This window comes from Dasypus novemcinctus, chromosome 3, assembly GCF_030445035.2.
Source record: "Dasypus novemcinctus isolate mDasNov1 chromosome 3, mDasNov1.1.hap2, whole genome shotgun sequence".
In the NCBI taxonomy this organism is placed as follows: domain Eukaryota; kingdom Metazoa; phylum Chordata; class Mammalia; order Cingulata; family Dasypodidae; genus Dasypus; species Dasypus novemcinctus.
In genome coordinates, this window is record NC_080675.1 from 90,898,948 (window position 1) to 90,915,463 (window position 16,516).

Consider the following 16,516-nt stretch of genomic DNA (forward strand, 5'->3'; position numbering starts at 1 on the left):
TTATAGTTCATATCTTTAAGTCAACATACTCTACAGCCAAGGGATATTATACCACTTCATGTATAGTATCAGAACCTTCCAGTGGTTCACTTTCATTTCTCCCCACCCCCAGCCTTTTTGCTCTTGTTGTCATACAATTTACTTTTTACTATATTATAAACCCAATACTGCATTGCCATTATTTTTGTTTAAATAGTCGTATTTCTTTTAAAGGAATCAAAATAAGAAAACACTTATGTATTTATCCATGTAGTTACTGTTCCCAGTGTTCTTCATTCCATATTTCCATGTTATCATTTTCCTTCTGCCTGAAAGACAGAAGGCATTTATTTTAATGCAAGTCAGCTAGTGATGAATCCTTTCAGTTAGTCTATTTCTTAAAAATACTTTATATATAAAGCCCTATGTGACAATTATCTTTCACTATTTTAAAGACATTGCTCCACATCTTGTTTGCGTTGTTACTAACAAAAAGTCTGCTGCCACCCATATCTTTGTTCCTCTGCAAGTAACATGTCTTTAATTCTTCTCACTTCTTTTTAAATTTTTAAAATTTTTAAAATTTTTGTTCTAATTACTGGCTTTGATGTGCCTTGATAGAGTTCTGTTTTTGTGCTTCGAGTTCATTGAACTTGGATCTGTGGGTTTATAGTATTCATTCAATTTGGTACATTTTGGCTAATATTTCCTTACTTATTTTTATGCCCCCCCATTTGAGGTAGCCAATTACATTAGGCAACTTGAATTGTTACATAGCTTTTATAATGCTCTGCTCCTTTTAAAAACTTTTCTGTTTTATTTTAGATAGTTTCTATTGCTCTGTCTTTATCTTTACCAGTCTTTTCTTCCTCAGTGTTTTAATCCCATCCATATATTTTTAATCTCATATCTCATAGTTTTCTAAAAGTCTGATTTATGTCTTTTTATATCTTTCACATCTCTTTTTAACTGTTTAGTTTAAATCATAGTTTTAATATCTTTGCCAATTCTAACAACTGCATTGATTTTAACGATTATACTATGTTCTTATTATAGTGTTTTCCAGTTCTTCTCCATACCTGGAAATTTGTGATTGGATGCCAGACTGTGAATTTTACCTTGTTGGGTACTATATATTTTTTAATTGCTATAAATATTCTTGAGATGCAGTTAAGTTAATTGGAAACAACTTGATCCTTTTGCGTTCTTGCTTTTAAGAGTTGGTGGGTGGGACTAGAGTATTACTTAGTTTAGAGCTAATTATTCCTCACTAATGAGGCAAGACTTTTGTGTTTCTATCCAATGTCCCATGAATCTTGAGATTTTCTATTCTGGCTGATGGGAACAGGCTCTCCTCCCAGCTCTCTATGAGTATCGACTGCTACTCCCACTAATCAGTTTGGGTGATTCTTGGTCTGGTCTCAGGTAGTTTCCTCACACACATGTGATGATACGTAGTTAGATGAATACTCAAGGCGGAATCTCTACTGATCTCTGGAGTTCCTTTGTATGTAGTTTTCTCCTCTCCAGTACTTGGTCCTGAGAATTTTAATCACCTTGGTCTCCCTGGACTCTCTGCTCATCTCTTCATTTCAGGGAGTCTCTGCTGGAATTTCTCCTCCCAGCACCATGGTCAATAAACTCTGTCAAGGCAGTAACCTAGAAAAATTGTAGGGCTCACCTCCTTTGTTTTCCATCTCTCGGGATCACTGTCCTTCATTGCCTGCTATACAGTATCTCAAAAACCTCTGTTTCATATATTTTGTCCATTTTTAAAATTTACAACATTTAGCATTTACTTGTTGTTTATGTGCCTCTCAGTATATGGGCTTCAGCTGATTAGGCATAGCTCAGTTCAGTTCCAAGCTGCTTGTTGGATTCAGGTCTACATCATGTGTCTCTCAGTATCTAGGACCAGAATTAGTTGAGTTATATTCTTCTTGTCCAAGAAGTCGTGTCTAAGATCAACATCAGTGAGATGGGGAAATGTCATCTTTATTGGTCAATTGTGAAGTTATGGATATTTATTAAATTACATTCTAATCACATAAATCTTATTTTTGACACTTAACAGTTACTAGAGAGATTCATTGGGAGAATTCATTTGGGTCGCATACATTGAACCTGATAATAGTACCAGATTTTGAAAATCCTTGAATGTGAGGATTGGCAGTTTATATATAGTTTTAAAATAAAATTTTATTGAAGTATATCATTCATACATGAATATATATAAATAATAAATGTACAGTAAAATTTGTAAATTTACAAAACAAACATGCATGTCATCATAAAGGGCTCCCACATATGTCCCCACCAACAACACCTTGCATTGTTGTTAAACATTTGTTGCAAACTATGAAAGAACATCATGAAAATATTTCTGACTATAGCCCATACCTTACATTTGGTGTATTTCCCCCCCAACCAACCTGATTATTTTCACCCTATATGAATATGATATATTTGCTATTGTTCACGAGAAAACATTCTCGTATTTGTCCTGTTAACGACAGTCCATCATCTACCACTGGATTCCCTGTGATATTTAGTTCCATACTTTGTACAGTCCATTCAAAGTATATAATCAGTGGCTTTCATTTACATCAGAGTTGTGCTGGCATCACCTCAGTCAATTTTAGAACATTTTCATTACTCTCAAAGGAAAAATCACATACCCCCTTAAGCCCCTTTTTGTTGTTCCTTATTATTGAAAAAATGTCTTGCCATTCCTATAAAATTCTACAATATTACTGTTAACTATTGTCCATTAGTCATATTAGTTGCAGTTTTCCCATGTATCACCATATTCTTAGCATTTTGTAAAAGAAGAGTATTTTTATATTTATACAATTAACCAAAAATCTTCACCCACCATCAAATCACTATGTTATACAGTCCCTAGATTATTCTCTAGTTTCCTTCATATTGACATTTAGTTCCACATACTACCTAGTTCAGCCACAATCACATTTCTAAATCAGCAGTTTTAGCTATACTCATTATAATGTGTTACTCTCAACTCTATTCATTTCCACAATTTACAATTAGCTTTATCAATAATGTTGCATACATTAAGCATTATCTCCCATTCTCAGCCCACGTTTTATTTCCCAGTAATATACTCTAGGGTTTACCTCCGTGCGTTTACTCATATTCATATTAGTAAGACCATACAATATTTGTCCTTTTCTATCCGGCTTATTTCACTCAACATAATATCCTCTAGGTCCATCCATGTTATTATATGCACCCCAATTTCATTTCTTCTTAAAACTGAATAGTATTCTGTTGTGTATATACTACATTTTGTTTATCCATTCATCATTAGGACACTTGGGCTGGTTCCATATTTTAGTAATTGTGAATAATGTTGCTATGAACATCGTTATGCAAATGTCAGTTCCAGTCACTGATTTCGGTTCTAAATATATTCCTGGTAATGAGATTGCAGGATCATAGGGAAGTTCTATGTTCAGCTTCTTGAGGTGCTACCAAACTGTCTTTCATAGAGCCTGCACCATTCTACATTACCACCAACAGTGAAAGAGTTTTCCTGTTTCTCAACATCCTTTCCAGCACTTGTAGTTTTCACACATTGAACCTGATAGAATAGTACCAGATTTTGGAAGGGCTTGAATGTGAGGGTTATTTTTTGTTTGTTTGTTTGTTTTTAAAATAACCGCCATTGTATAAGGTATGAAATGGTATCTCCTAGTAGTTTTGATCTACATTTCCCTAATAGGTAGTGATGTTGAACATTTTTTCATGTGCTTTTTGGCATTTGCTTTTCATCTTTTGAGATATATCTATTCAAGTCTTTTGCCCATTTTTTTATTGGGTTGCTTGACTTTTTGTCATTGAGTTGTATGATCTTTTTCTGTTATTGATTTCCAGTTTATTCCATTATGATCTGAGAAAGTGTTTTGTATAATTGCAATCTTTTAAAATTTCTTTGAGACCTGTCTTGTGCCCCAACATATGGTCTCTCCTGGGGAAGAATCCATGAACACTTGAAAAAAAAGTATATGCTGCTGTTTTGGGGTGTAATGCTCTATATATATCTGTTAGGTCTAGTTCATTTATCATTATTCAAGCTCTCTGTTTCTTTATCTTCTGTCTAGATGTTTAGTACACTGTTAACAGTGGTGTATTACAGTCTCCAACTATTTTTTGCCAATGTATGCCTCTTGGATCTTGAGACAACAAGGTTAGGTGCTATATTAGTCAGCTAAAGGGGTGCTGATGCAAAATACCAGAAATTGGTTGGTATTAACAAAGGGTATTTATTTGGGGTAAGAGCTTATAGATACCAGACCATAAAGCATAAGTTACTTCCCTCACCAAATTCTATTTTCACATGTTAGAGCAAGATGGCTACTGGTGTCTGTGAGGGTTCAGGCTTCCTGGGTTCCTCCCTTCCAGGGTCTTGCTTCTCTTTCCTCTGTGAGCTTACTTCCAGGGGCTCCAGCTTAAGGCTTCAGCATCAAACTCTAACATCAAGACTCCAACATTAGGAATCCCCAACTCTGTCCTTTGCCATGTCTTTTATCGGTGAGTCCCCACCCACCAGTAGGGTGGGGAACAAGAAGTTTAAGTATCAGGTAAACCTCTGAATCCAATATAATCTAATATGCCCAGAGGAAAAGATCCATTTACAAACATAATTCAATATTTCTTTTTGGAATTCATCAATAATATCAAACTGCTACAGGTGCATAAACATTTATTATAGTTATTGCATCTTGGTGAATTGCCCCTTTTATTAATACATGATGACCTTCTTCATCCCTTATAACAGTTTTGCATTTAAAACCTATTTTGTCCAATCCTCTTATAGCTACTCCAGATCATTTTTGGTTGCTATTTGCTTGGGATATCTTTTTCCAGCCTTTCACTTTCAACCTCGTTGTGTCCTTGTGTCTGAGGTGAGTCTCTTGTAAACAGCATTTGGATGGCTCATATTTTTTATCCATCCTATTAGTGTATGTCTTTTGATTTGGGGGCTCAAGCCATTAACATTCAGTGTTATTACTGTAAAAGCACTACTTACTTCGTCCATTTTATCCTTTTGTTTTCCATTGTCATATCATACTACTGTCTGTCTTCTTAGTCTTTAATTTACTCTTCCTAATAATCTTCATTTTGATACTCTCCTCTAAGTCTCTTAGCCTTATTTTTTCCTTTCAGGCTGCAGCACTCACTTTAGTATCTCTTGTAATTCTGGTCTTGTGGTAACATACTCTTTGTTTTTGTTGGTCTGTGAAGATTTTTAACTCACTCTCATTTTTGAAGGACAGTTTTGCCAGATATAGAATTCTTGGCTGGAAGTTTTTTCTTTGGTACCTTAAATACATCATAGCACTGTCTTCTCACCCCTATGGTTTCTGATGGGAGGTCACCACTTAATCTTACTGAGGTTTCCTTGTTATGAAGCTTTGCTTTTTCCTTGCTACATTTAGGATCCTTTCATTATCTCTGATATTTATCATTCCGAATAGTAGGTGTCTCAGAGTAGGCCTGTTAAAATTTATTCTGTTTAGGGTGTGTTGTCCTTCTTGGATATTGGTCATTATATCTTTCATAAGGTTGGTAAGTTTTTGGTCATTATTCCCTCAAATATTCTTTCTGCCCCTTTTCCATTCTCTTCCCCTTCTGGGATACCAATAACTCATATGTTTGTACATTTTGCATTGTCATTCAATTCTTGAGACCATGTTCCATTTTTTCTATTATTTTCTCATTCTGTTCTCCTCTCTTTTTAAGTTCATGTTTTATCCTTGATATCACTGATTCTGTCTTCAGTCAATTCAAATCTGTTGTCATGTGCCTCAGTCTAATGCATTTTTAATCTCATCCATTGTATCTTTCATTCCCATAAGCTCTTTTACTCTTCTTTGCAGGCTTTCACATTGTTCTTTATGCTTACCCAGTATTGTCTTAATATCCTTTTTCTCCTTAGTCATAATTTCTTCAATTCTTTGACTTGATTAAGGAGAGTTGTATAATTATCACTGATTAGTTGTCTTAAATCCTTTATCTTGTTAGGATATTTGTTTTGCTCTTTTGGCAGGGCTACCTCTCCCTGTTTCCTAGAATGGCTAGAATTTTTTGCTGATGTCATGGCATCTGAATATGTTGGTGAATTTACTCTGGTGATCGGTTTCTCTCACTTGCCTAGAGTTTTTTGTTTGTTTGTTTTTTGTTTTGTTTTTCACGACTCTGCTTTAATTTTTTATTCAGCTTATTTTGAATCTTTAAAATTGCCCATCTTATATCATCAAAATTGGGCCAGGGACTCATTAATGGGGTGCAGATTTATTCCTCAGAGTTTGGGTAAAGAGAGTCCTAAAATTAGTTTTTCTCTTACAGTTTCTGGGCCGGCCAGCAGAGAGGTTTACTGAAGAGAAACCACTCTCCTCCTTCTGCCACACATTCTCTTTTCCCAGGGAGGAAGACATCTGTTCCCCACTCAGTCAGCTGCAGTGGATCATGGATTTTATCCATGCTGCATGCCTTCAGGGTAGAGGATGGGTGCCCTTCCCACCCACCACGAAGGTTTAGTAACTCATGGTGGTTATTTCTGTTTCTTTTTCTCTCTGTCCTTCACCCTCCTGGGAGCTACACAGCACTGTCCTGGACTGTTGACCCCCAAAGCATGTTCTCAGACAGCTTTTGGCCATTTCTCCATTGTTTTTGTGAGAGTGCTGAGCCCTGTCTGCCTACTCTGATGCCATTTCCTGGAATTCCCTCTATTTTGTCCATTTTTTGTTGTTTCAGATGGAAAGGTGGACATAGCACTCGTTTCTTTTGACCACAGGATTAGAATTGCCAGGCTATTAAATATATGCTTGTTTTGCTTTATTAGACATTGCCTAGAGTTTACCAAAATAAATTCAGCTATTTTTAATTGTATATAATTTTCATTAATGTAGTTGACATTCATTTTACTCAGAGCATGTTACTGTATTTTGTTTCCCAGTTTCACACAGTAAAGAGTGAAAGTGATGGGTTCTTATTGACAGCATTCACTTTTTTTTAGAACTTCAGTGATATACATCCTCATGTTAAATACGTTACTAAAAGTATTGTGCAAATGGTGGTGGTGGTGAAGAGGAAGGAAAGCAAAAAAAGCAGATAAATCTGTCATAGCTTGACTGAGATTTGTAATTATATTTGATAACTTTATGTGCTCAGTAATAACAGCTTTGATTTTCTAGAAACCTAGTGACATTATATGTTTAGTACCTGGTCCATTAGAAAATTCTCTGTCACTCTGTGTCCCTCAAGTTTTAGTCTCTATTTTTTTTTTTTAAAGATTTATTTATTTCTCTCCCCTTCCTTCCCCCCCCCTCCAGTTGTCTGCTCTCTGTGTCCATTCGTTGTGTGTTCTTTTGTGACCGCTTCTATCCTTATCAGTGGCACCAGGAATCTGTGTTTCTTTTTATTGCGTCATCTTGCTGCGTCAGCTCTTCATGTGTGCGGCGCCATTCCTGGACAGGCTGCACTTTCCTTCGTGCTGGGCGGCTCTCCTTATGGGGCACACTCCTTGTGCTTGGGGTTCCCCTATGTGGGGGACACCCCTGCGTGGCAGGGCACTCCTTGCGCACATCAGCACTGCGAATGGGCCAGCTCCACACAGGTCAAGGAGGCCCAAGGTTTGAACCGCAGACCTCCCATGTTATAGGTGGACGCCCTATCCATTGGGCCAAGTCTGCTTCCCCTCTATTCTTTTTAATATCTTCATACCTTGAAGGAGCTCTGTAACATTCACATAACATTCTTCCATGGTTCTTTTAGACTAAACACATATTTTAAGTGTTTGTGTTCAGCAAGGATGCATATAATGTCAGGGAACAAGGTTCCTGCCCTTCCCTCATATACTGGTGAGTGCCCTTCTTCATAGCTGCTGAGAGGTAAGGAAATAGAGGCTACGGAAGTGATTCAATCTCTTCTCATCATAAAGGGAATTTGAGCTCAAAGAATGCTTTTAAGCAACTTTCACAGGTAGACTGTGTACTGAATTTCTGCAAATATGACATTTTCCTGAAGAGAGGTACAGCTTGGCCTATACTTTTCAGTATATAATAAAGGAAAACTTTAAAAGAAAACATCACACTAAAGAAACCTCTTCAAGTTTTTATTCCCAGACTTTGGAGTTCTTGTAGAGTAATGTAGTTCATTCTTAAATCAGGTTGCTGCAGCTTTGATGCCTTTGTTTTTAGATCCTGTTTGTAAATCTCTTCTAAGAATAGATTTAAAAAATGATGTTTACATCACTTGCCAGAATTGAGGAAGTAAAATAAAAAAAGAATAAGTCTTCATGACCATATTTAACTCCTCTGTTATTTCCATGATATAGTATAGTGTTTGGTATTGACTGGATTTAATCTCTTTCAGAAACCATCACAGTTCTCACAAATCTGGGCATTTACACCCTTGGCTGAAGCCTGTTTGTTCATTTGTTTACCATAATTGCATTATATGAATCAGACATGCTACGCTCTCTCCATGTAAAATATCAGGTTGCATAACTAATAGTGACAGGTTTTATAGATTATTGTCTGTTTATCCTTTACCTAAAATTCTTGTGAATTAATTTTCTGTGAAAGTCTATAGGGAAACAACTAAGAAAGTAAAAATAAAATTGAACACAATGAGAAACCTTGCTGAATCTCAATCCTGAAACCAAGTCTTTGGGAAAGCTAGAGCAATCAGGATTTCTTTTTTTTTTTTTTTTTAAAGATTTATTTATTTATTTAATTTCCCCCCCTCCCCTGGTTGTCTGTTCTTGGTAACTATTTGCTGCGTCTTGTTTCTTTGTCCGCTTCTGTTGTCCTCAGCGGCACAGGAAGTGTGGGCGGTGCCATTCCTGGGCAGGTTGCTCTTCTTTTCACACTGGGCGGCTTTCCTCAAGGGCGCACTCCTTGCGCGTGGGGCTCCCCCACGCGGGGGACACCCTTGCGTGGCACGGCACTCCTTGTGCGCATCAGCACTGCGCATGGCCAGCTCCACTCGGGTCAAGGAGGCCTGGGGTTTGAACCGCGGACCTCCCATATGGTAGACGGACGCCCTAACCACTGGGCCAAAGTCCGTTTCCAGGATTTCTTAAGTGAGATGCTGCCAGCATAAGGATTGGAGGAAAAGATATCGATTGGGAGAGGTTTTTCTCTACTTCTGGTCTTTTGACATTTCTTTAATTTCTTGGATTTTACCATTTTTTCAAGTCTCACTGGTTCTTAAAATCCCTTTCTTTTCTAGTAAGAAAATTGTTCATATCCCTTAAAACTGTCACTTCGTTTTGAAACAGAACAGTTGAACCTGATGTTAGGTTTATTTATAGTTTCTGGTGGGTACAAGAACTGTTCTTCCTTTTGAACAGGATAAAGAAAACTAAAAATTAGAAGGGGCTAGATTTTGAAAGTACCCACTAGATTTCAGGTTAACCTATGACATTGAAATTATACATTCCAAAAGTAACGGTGGCCAATTTGGAGCTGGTTCTTCCTGCAGAGTTGCTGTAGAATGTAGAAGGTCTCTTGCTCTATTAATGTACAGTTGTTAGCAACTCTGGACATGGTGCTTTTCCTTCATAAGAAAAGCAGCCTTCCTACAGAAGGTTCTGTGCAAGATGAAATTTCTTCTCCTTTTACTAAAGGGCTTATACAAACTTCTTTATGGAGAAAGAAGTTTTCCATACAAATGGTTCCTCATTTGGTATCCCTTTGGGGCAAGTTCCTAGACTTTCATTCTCCTCCTCTTTCTCCAATTTGCAGATGAGAATGTGGTGTCAGATTGGCAGTTTTTGAACTTCCACGAAGAGATACAGAATGAGGACCTTTTGCATGGAAAATTTCTTTGTGATAGGTATTTCAGTTGATTGAGGAAATCTGCTTTTATGAATCAAACTTCAAAACTCTATCCACAGGTTTAAGTGGAGCTCAGCTATTTAAGCATATCTACTTTCTCCTCCACTGTCTTGGTGCTCATCCCTGAAATGCCACCGTTTTTTTGTTGTTGTTATTCCTTTAGATAAAGGAATTCATGCAGATTCTAGACTACCCCTTTGGGTCCCATTTCATCTGTCAGGAATGCAACCAGAGAGTTCCCCAGTACCTAAGATGGGGAGAGCAAACACAAAGAAGGAGGGCTTAGCATCCTAAAGACAATCCTGAACATTTCATGAACTGTGGTCTGGTCTTGGAACTCTGACATGTGTCATCTGTTTAGTCTAAACGTTTACACTGTCCCTAAATTATAATACACTTTAAGAAAGCTGTGAGAAGCAAAAGATCAACACTCTGTAGAGATAGTGCCATGTTCTATTGCCTACTAACTCTAGCAGTGACAATGTATCCCTATTCAAAAAGCATTTGAGGTAACAACCTGGGTATTTTTGCTTCTAAGCTTTGTAATATTTAGCCGCATCACCAGATAAAAATTGCTGATGCAGCCTCAAGCATGACATTTACTTCCCATGGATACTGTGAGATCCGCCCGGAATTATGATGTGTTAGAATTTTGGAGGAACATTTGAAAAACAATTCTAAATCACGACTTGGTTACTGGATTTTGTCTAGGTTCTTGACTGTGCTGCAGAAATGAATTTCAGGAGCATATTGGGTGAGTTAGGCCAGTAATTTATTAAGGCAAGGAGGGATGAGAAATAGGAGAAAATAACAGATCATGGGTGCCAGGTAGAAAGGAAGGGCCTGAGAAGTGGTCAAGCGGGCTGATTTATAGACTACAGTTCCCCATTATAGATTATAAATGCCCAAGTTTTACTTGTGTGGCCACATGCCAGAGGAAAAATGGCGAGAGCAAAAATGGCGAGAGCAGTGCGCAAGAAGGCAGGAACGGGGTCCACAGAGCGTGCACATTCAGGCCTCACTTCTGCTTTTTTGAGCTGTTAATTATACCACCCCTTTGCTAATGGCCAAGGAGGAGTCCCAGCTGTTTGCTGTTTTGATTGATTACCCGATGCATCAATCCCCTGTGAGGGCCCAATGATAAAGCCCTTGGGGAATATCCTGGGCTTCTCCTGGCTTCCAGAAGAAGTCTTTGTTCTGAATGGCAGAATCTTGGGGAGGGTCTTCCAGTAGCCATCTTGGGGTTATTGACGTCCATGTGGACTTCTTGCCAGTTTTCAGATCCATCTTTTGATTCCCTATCTTACTAGAGTGCTTCAGCTTCTCACTTTGGTTTATTTCCTCGCCTCATCAGTACCCAGGAGTTATGCTCAATCCGAATCAGATTTCAGGGGATTTTTTTTTTCCCTTCTTGTCAATTTACCACTGACATAGCAAAAAGAGCAGACCTGATCAGAATTGTATGTTGATGCAGCTTTTTTCTTGCTCCAAATTGTTTATTTCTCATCAAAAATCTTGTTGAAATCAAAATATCTGGCTAATAGACTCCAGCAGAGCAGAGAACCTAGGCATATCACAAGATGCTAATTTGCACTTAACTGGAAGATCACGGTAGGACTAAGCTCGATGAAATTTTAATAAGTATTAAAGGTATATAGGTATGATAAATTCTGCATTTTAACTACTTAGTCTGAACCTCAAAGTGTAATATAGATATGTTTTGTTCTTCTTTAGCACCTTTGCTTTATTTGAGAGAAAGGACTGCATAGAGTTTTTTTTGTTTTGTTTTGTTTTGTTTTTAAAGATTTTATTTTATTTATTTCTCTCCCCTTCCCCCCCACCCCCCTGCCCCAGTTGTCTGTTCTCTGTGTCTATTTGCTGCGTCATCGTCTTAATCCGCTTCTGTTGTTGTCAGCGGCACAGGAATCTGTGTTTTTTTTTTTTGTTGCGTCATCTTGTTGTATCAGCTCTCTGTGTATGTGGCACCATTCCTGGGCAGGCTGCACTTTCTTTTGTGCTGGGCGGCTCTCCTTACGGGGCGCACTCCTTGCGCGTGAAGCTCCCCTACGCGAGGGACACCCCTGTGTGGCACCGCACTCTTTGCGTGCATCAGCACTGCGCATGGGCCAGCTCCACACGGGTCAAGGAGGCCTGGGGTTTGAACCGCGGACCTCCCATGTGGTAGACGGACGCCCTAACCACTGAGCCAAGTCCACTTCCCTGCATAGAGTTATGATGATTCAATCTGAGTTTAATGTGTAAAGTTCATGCAAATGTTAGTAAAGTATACAAAAATATCACTGAGAAATGAGCTATTTAGGGATATATAGGTGGTAAGGATTCATTTTGTTTATAATATTTTAAAGGCTTAGACTGGGTAGTTTATATATTAAGTAAAGATGATGTTCATTTTGGAATGACTGAGAGGTAGGAGATTGTAGGAGAAAGACTGTGGGTTAAAAAAAAAAGTCTCAACCATTGGATCTTGAAATGGAAGATCAGCCTCTGAATCATTGTGAAGGTGTGGGCTATTCTCCCGTTTTGCAAAACGTGCAAGTAACTTACACTTCTGTCTTCCCTCCCACATCAGTGTTTGTCCACTCCTGCACAAATTCCACATTCCTGACATTCCACAAGACCAGATTCAATCTAAGTAAGATCTTTGTTATTGGCTGGCTTATTGTTTTGTAATTAGATAAAATTTTCTGATTGGACAAAAGCAGGCTAGTGTTCTCTACCCTTTAAGTATGGCCAGGTTTTATTTTTTAAAAGATTTCATGAAGGGGACTTTTTTTAAAAAGACCTCTTTAGACTATTAGTTCATGAAATGGAGACATTCCGCCTCTTGAGAAATAATGGTTGTTCTAGACATTAGTTCATATTACTGCTGTAGAACTACAGCTGAGATATATATCAAGTCTGTGTGATGGCTAAAGAGAAGGTGTGCAGTCATGAACCCACATTTGTTTCATGAATAGGTAGAAAAAAAGCTACCTGGATTTGGCTGCCCCAGTGCTTCTGCCTGCCTCTGATATCAGAATAGAGCGCAGCCAGTACCAAAAGCCAGAGTGAGCAAGAAACGCTTGTATAACCACAAAACTCAGCTTACTGAGTGAGGCCTAATGAGTATGACACAGTGGTCCTGGTGTGTAGTGGCTTGTTTAAGCTTTTTTATTATATCTAGAAAAACATTGATGCTGTGCTAGACTTTAACGCCTTTACACCTGCTAACCACCCATTTACCAGAGCAGACCTCAGATGCTGAGCTTTCCACTGACAACTCTCCAGCTTGAATTAATAGCATTTATGATTTAGTTGTATTATTTTGAAGTGATTTTCTACTTAGAGAGAGTTACTTATCTCCTTATGGCTTTTATAATTTTGTTTTAAATTACCTAATTTAAGTAATAAAGCAAGTTTATTTAAAGGAGACTATTAAGGAAGAAATAGCTCAGAATTTTGCAAAAATCACTAAAGTAGTATTACCATTAGAACAAAATGATTCAACTAAACATTATTTAATGAGTATCCCACACCCCAAAAACACAGCATTTCACATTGCTACAGGAAGCTATGGTGAAAAGAGCATAGAGTTTGAGTCAATCCTCTTAATTTAAGTTGCATTTTTTCCACTTATTTACAGTATGACTTTGGCATGCCAGTGTTTTCTGTGTCTGTTTCCTGGTCTATAAATATAATGGGGGATAAAAGCAATAACTGATTCTGTATCACAGAGCTGTTGCAAGGCTTAGGAGGGAAAAAGCCCAAACAAACAGAAGGATGTAAAAGAGATTTTTTAAAGCTTAAAATGCTGTAAAACTGTAATTTGTTATTAGGTCAATTTATAGGCTCTTAGCATCACAAGCTGGTAGGAGGTAGCTTAGAAAATCTGGGTGGGGATTTATCCATATCTTACATATTTTAGGACTAGGTGGACATGATAACATTCTGGTTTGTGTTCTTCACAAATGTCTTAGAGATGCAAACATTGAGTACTTTATCCAGGCTTGAAAAAACCTATTTTGAAATGAACAGGTTCAGTGAGAGAAATAACATGGTAGGAGAGCTAACCTGAATTCAGTGATCACAGTTTTGGGCTTTTAATTTATTTATTTTATTGTTTTTCCTGTGGAGAAGATACTTAAGCTAAATCTGAACAGTGAGAAAAGGGGAAGGAGTGTTCCTATGGTGGGAATAGCATGTGCAAAGGGCTTGTGGTAGAAAGAAGTTGCTGTTTCCCAGAAACAAGAAAGAATGGAGCTCAATAGAAGATAAGGGAGAGAGGAACAAAATGAGATTGAAGAGGTACTGAAGGGCTTTGCAGACCATAGGAAGTGGCAGGGTTTTATTCTAAATGCTTTGGGATGTCATTGAGGGGTTTTTAAAAGATGCTTCAGTGTTTCTGTGTTTAAAATAAGTTTGAAGGGGCTGGTCAGAAAAGCCAATTTGGGGGAAATTATAAAACTGCAGGCTAGGGCTTTCAGTATGTGTCCTGGGATTCAGCTCCTTCATGATACCACTCTGACTTTCCCCAAAGCTCCAAGGTCCTTGAAGTCCCCACAGCACCTGGTATGCCTATTATGCTTGAATATGGTTTTGCATAATTTTAGTTCCTTCCAAGTTCTTGATTCAGAACCAGATCTTGTTCAGTCTTTGCATTGTTGAAAATCTTATCTTTGTCTTCCATCTAATAAATGTTCTGTAAGTATTTGGAATGTTCCATAAGTATTTGGAATGAGTAAATGTATACCTTCAACGGTTCTCAACACTCATCTGGGGATATTTGAAAAAATGGATTGTGGGGCTGCACGCCCAGAAGTTCTGATTCACTCAGTTTGTTATAAAAAAACTTCCAGGTAATTCTGACATGCAGCCAAAGTGGAGTCCAACTGGAAAATCAGAGAGAATCAGTAGAGGGCATGGGTGACTGTGGGTGCTCTGCAATATTACCTGACAGTGTTACCCCCATCCTACCCCTTTAAATGCCTGTATATATATATCTTCTCATAAATGGTGAGGACATAATAGAAATAGCCCAGTTATCTGGTCTTTAACATTATTCAAAATAATGAATATGGAAATCTACAATACAGGCGTAGTTGGACATCCAACATGCCATTGTTTGGGTACATTTTGTAGGGCTCTTACTGGCAGTCTTTCCTTTTGAAGGAGGAAGTAAACCACTGTTTTTCACTAGACATCTGGAATTTTTCTGACTGGCTAATTTTTTACCAGCTATGGACCCTAACAACATCAAAATAAGGTTAAACCAAGCTTCCTTCAAGGAAGAAACCAAAAGGCCTGGCAGTGGTTGGTGTGTTTTATGCAAGTGTTTTAATTTCAGAAGGGGAAGATCTTTATTTAACTCTATATAATGTGTATATAATAATGTAATTTTAAAGTACCTGCTTCAAAATAGAAACTGAGATGTTAGAGATAATAACAGTAAACAAAAATTCAACCAAACCGGGCTCAGTGCCTAGGAAAACTAGCCAGACTCCAAGAGCTAGGCAAGGGATGAACTCATAGGGAAAAAAGGACAGAAACGGATGGAGTTGCAACTGCCTCCATTAAAAAAATGACCCGTCTGCAGTATGGACCACTGTGGAAGAATTCTGTGGGGGCACTTGTCATGTGGGCAGGGTTCCCACTGCTCATTTCAATGACAAACTTCCAATGGGATTTCTAAATATCTACCCTAAACATGTCAATAATGCAGCAGTTCTGTATTGTTTTTGGGCTTTTATAATGCTATAAATTACTTGGAAACGGATTTGAAGGAAGTAAAAATAGGAGTTCATAACAACTTTATAAATAAAGTTAGAAGAAAAACTTTCATGTTTCCCAGGATGCGTAAGTGATATGATTTACATAAACAAAGAAGGAAATCCTCTTTGTGTGGTTAGGGGTGTGTGTCTAATACAGGAACCCATGTTTTCCTGTTATTGAAAATCATTCTTTAATCTTTTAAGCACATTTTAGAACCTGCATATATTGCAGGTATGTTGTTTCCTTTAACCTTAAAACACAAATGCAGGGCATATCTAACAAAGAAACCTATAGATCCCCCTTTGTGTGGTAGGAGACACAAAAAATAAATTAATTGAATTCAATGGGTAGACAGAGCCCTGAGCAAACTGGTAATGTTGCCTGAATTTAGTTAGGGGAATGGTTATTCCTAATGGGATTTAACAGGTTTATACTTGGAACTGTCAGCCAGAGAGGCCATTGTGACTAGACTATAAAATTTCTTCTGATTTAAGGTGTCGTAGGGATGATGACTTTTTTTAACCAAGGAAAGTAAATGTAACTGGTGTGAAATTTTTAGAAACTTTCAGCCAAATATAACTGAAATAATGGGTAAATAAACCAAAGCATTATTTGAAGTTTAAAAAAGAGAAAGAAAAGTTTGCTAAATTCTGGTTTGGAGCCCAGGGAGATTTTACTGAGGCCATAAAATAGTCTTAGTGGGGGACCTGCAAGGCTCTCACCAGGCATGGCACATAGCGCCTACCTTTCCTTCTTCTCGTGTGCCCTGCTCTCCTGCTTTTGTGATCCCAGACGTTGGAACTGCAGTACGCTGTTGAACACACAGAAGAGTCTTTTTTACTACCCACCAAGATTGAAGTAGGTGCTTTCTGACCTTTCCTTAAGGATTCTTTTTGCCA

General features: G+C 37.9%; 1 protein-coding gene across 3 annotated transcripts in view; it reads left to right on the forward strand.

Moving 5' to 3' along the window:
* Nucleotides 1–16,516, forward strand: part of STXBP6 (syntaxin binding protein 6) — a 268,188-nt gene that overhangs the window by 201,151 nt on the left and 50,521 nt on the right. The window lies entirely within an intron of this gene.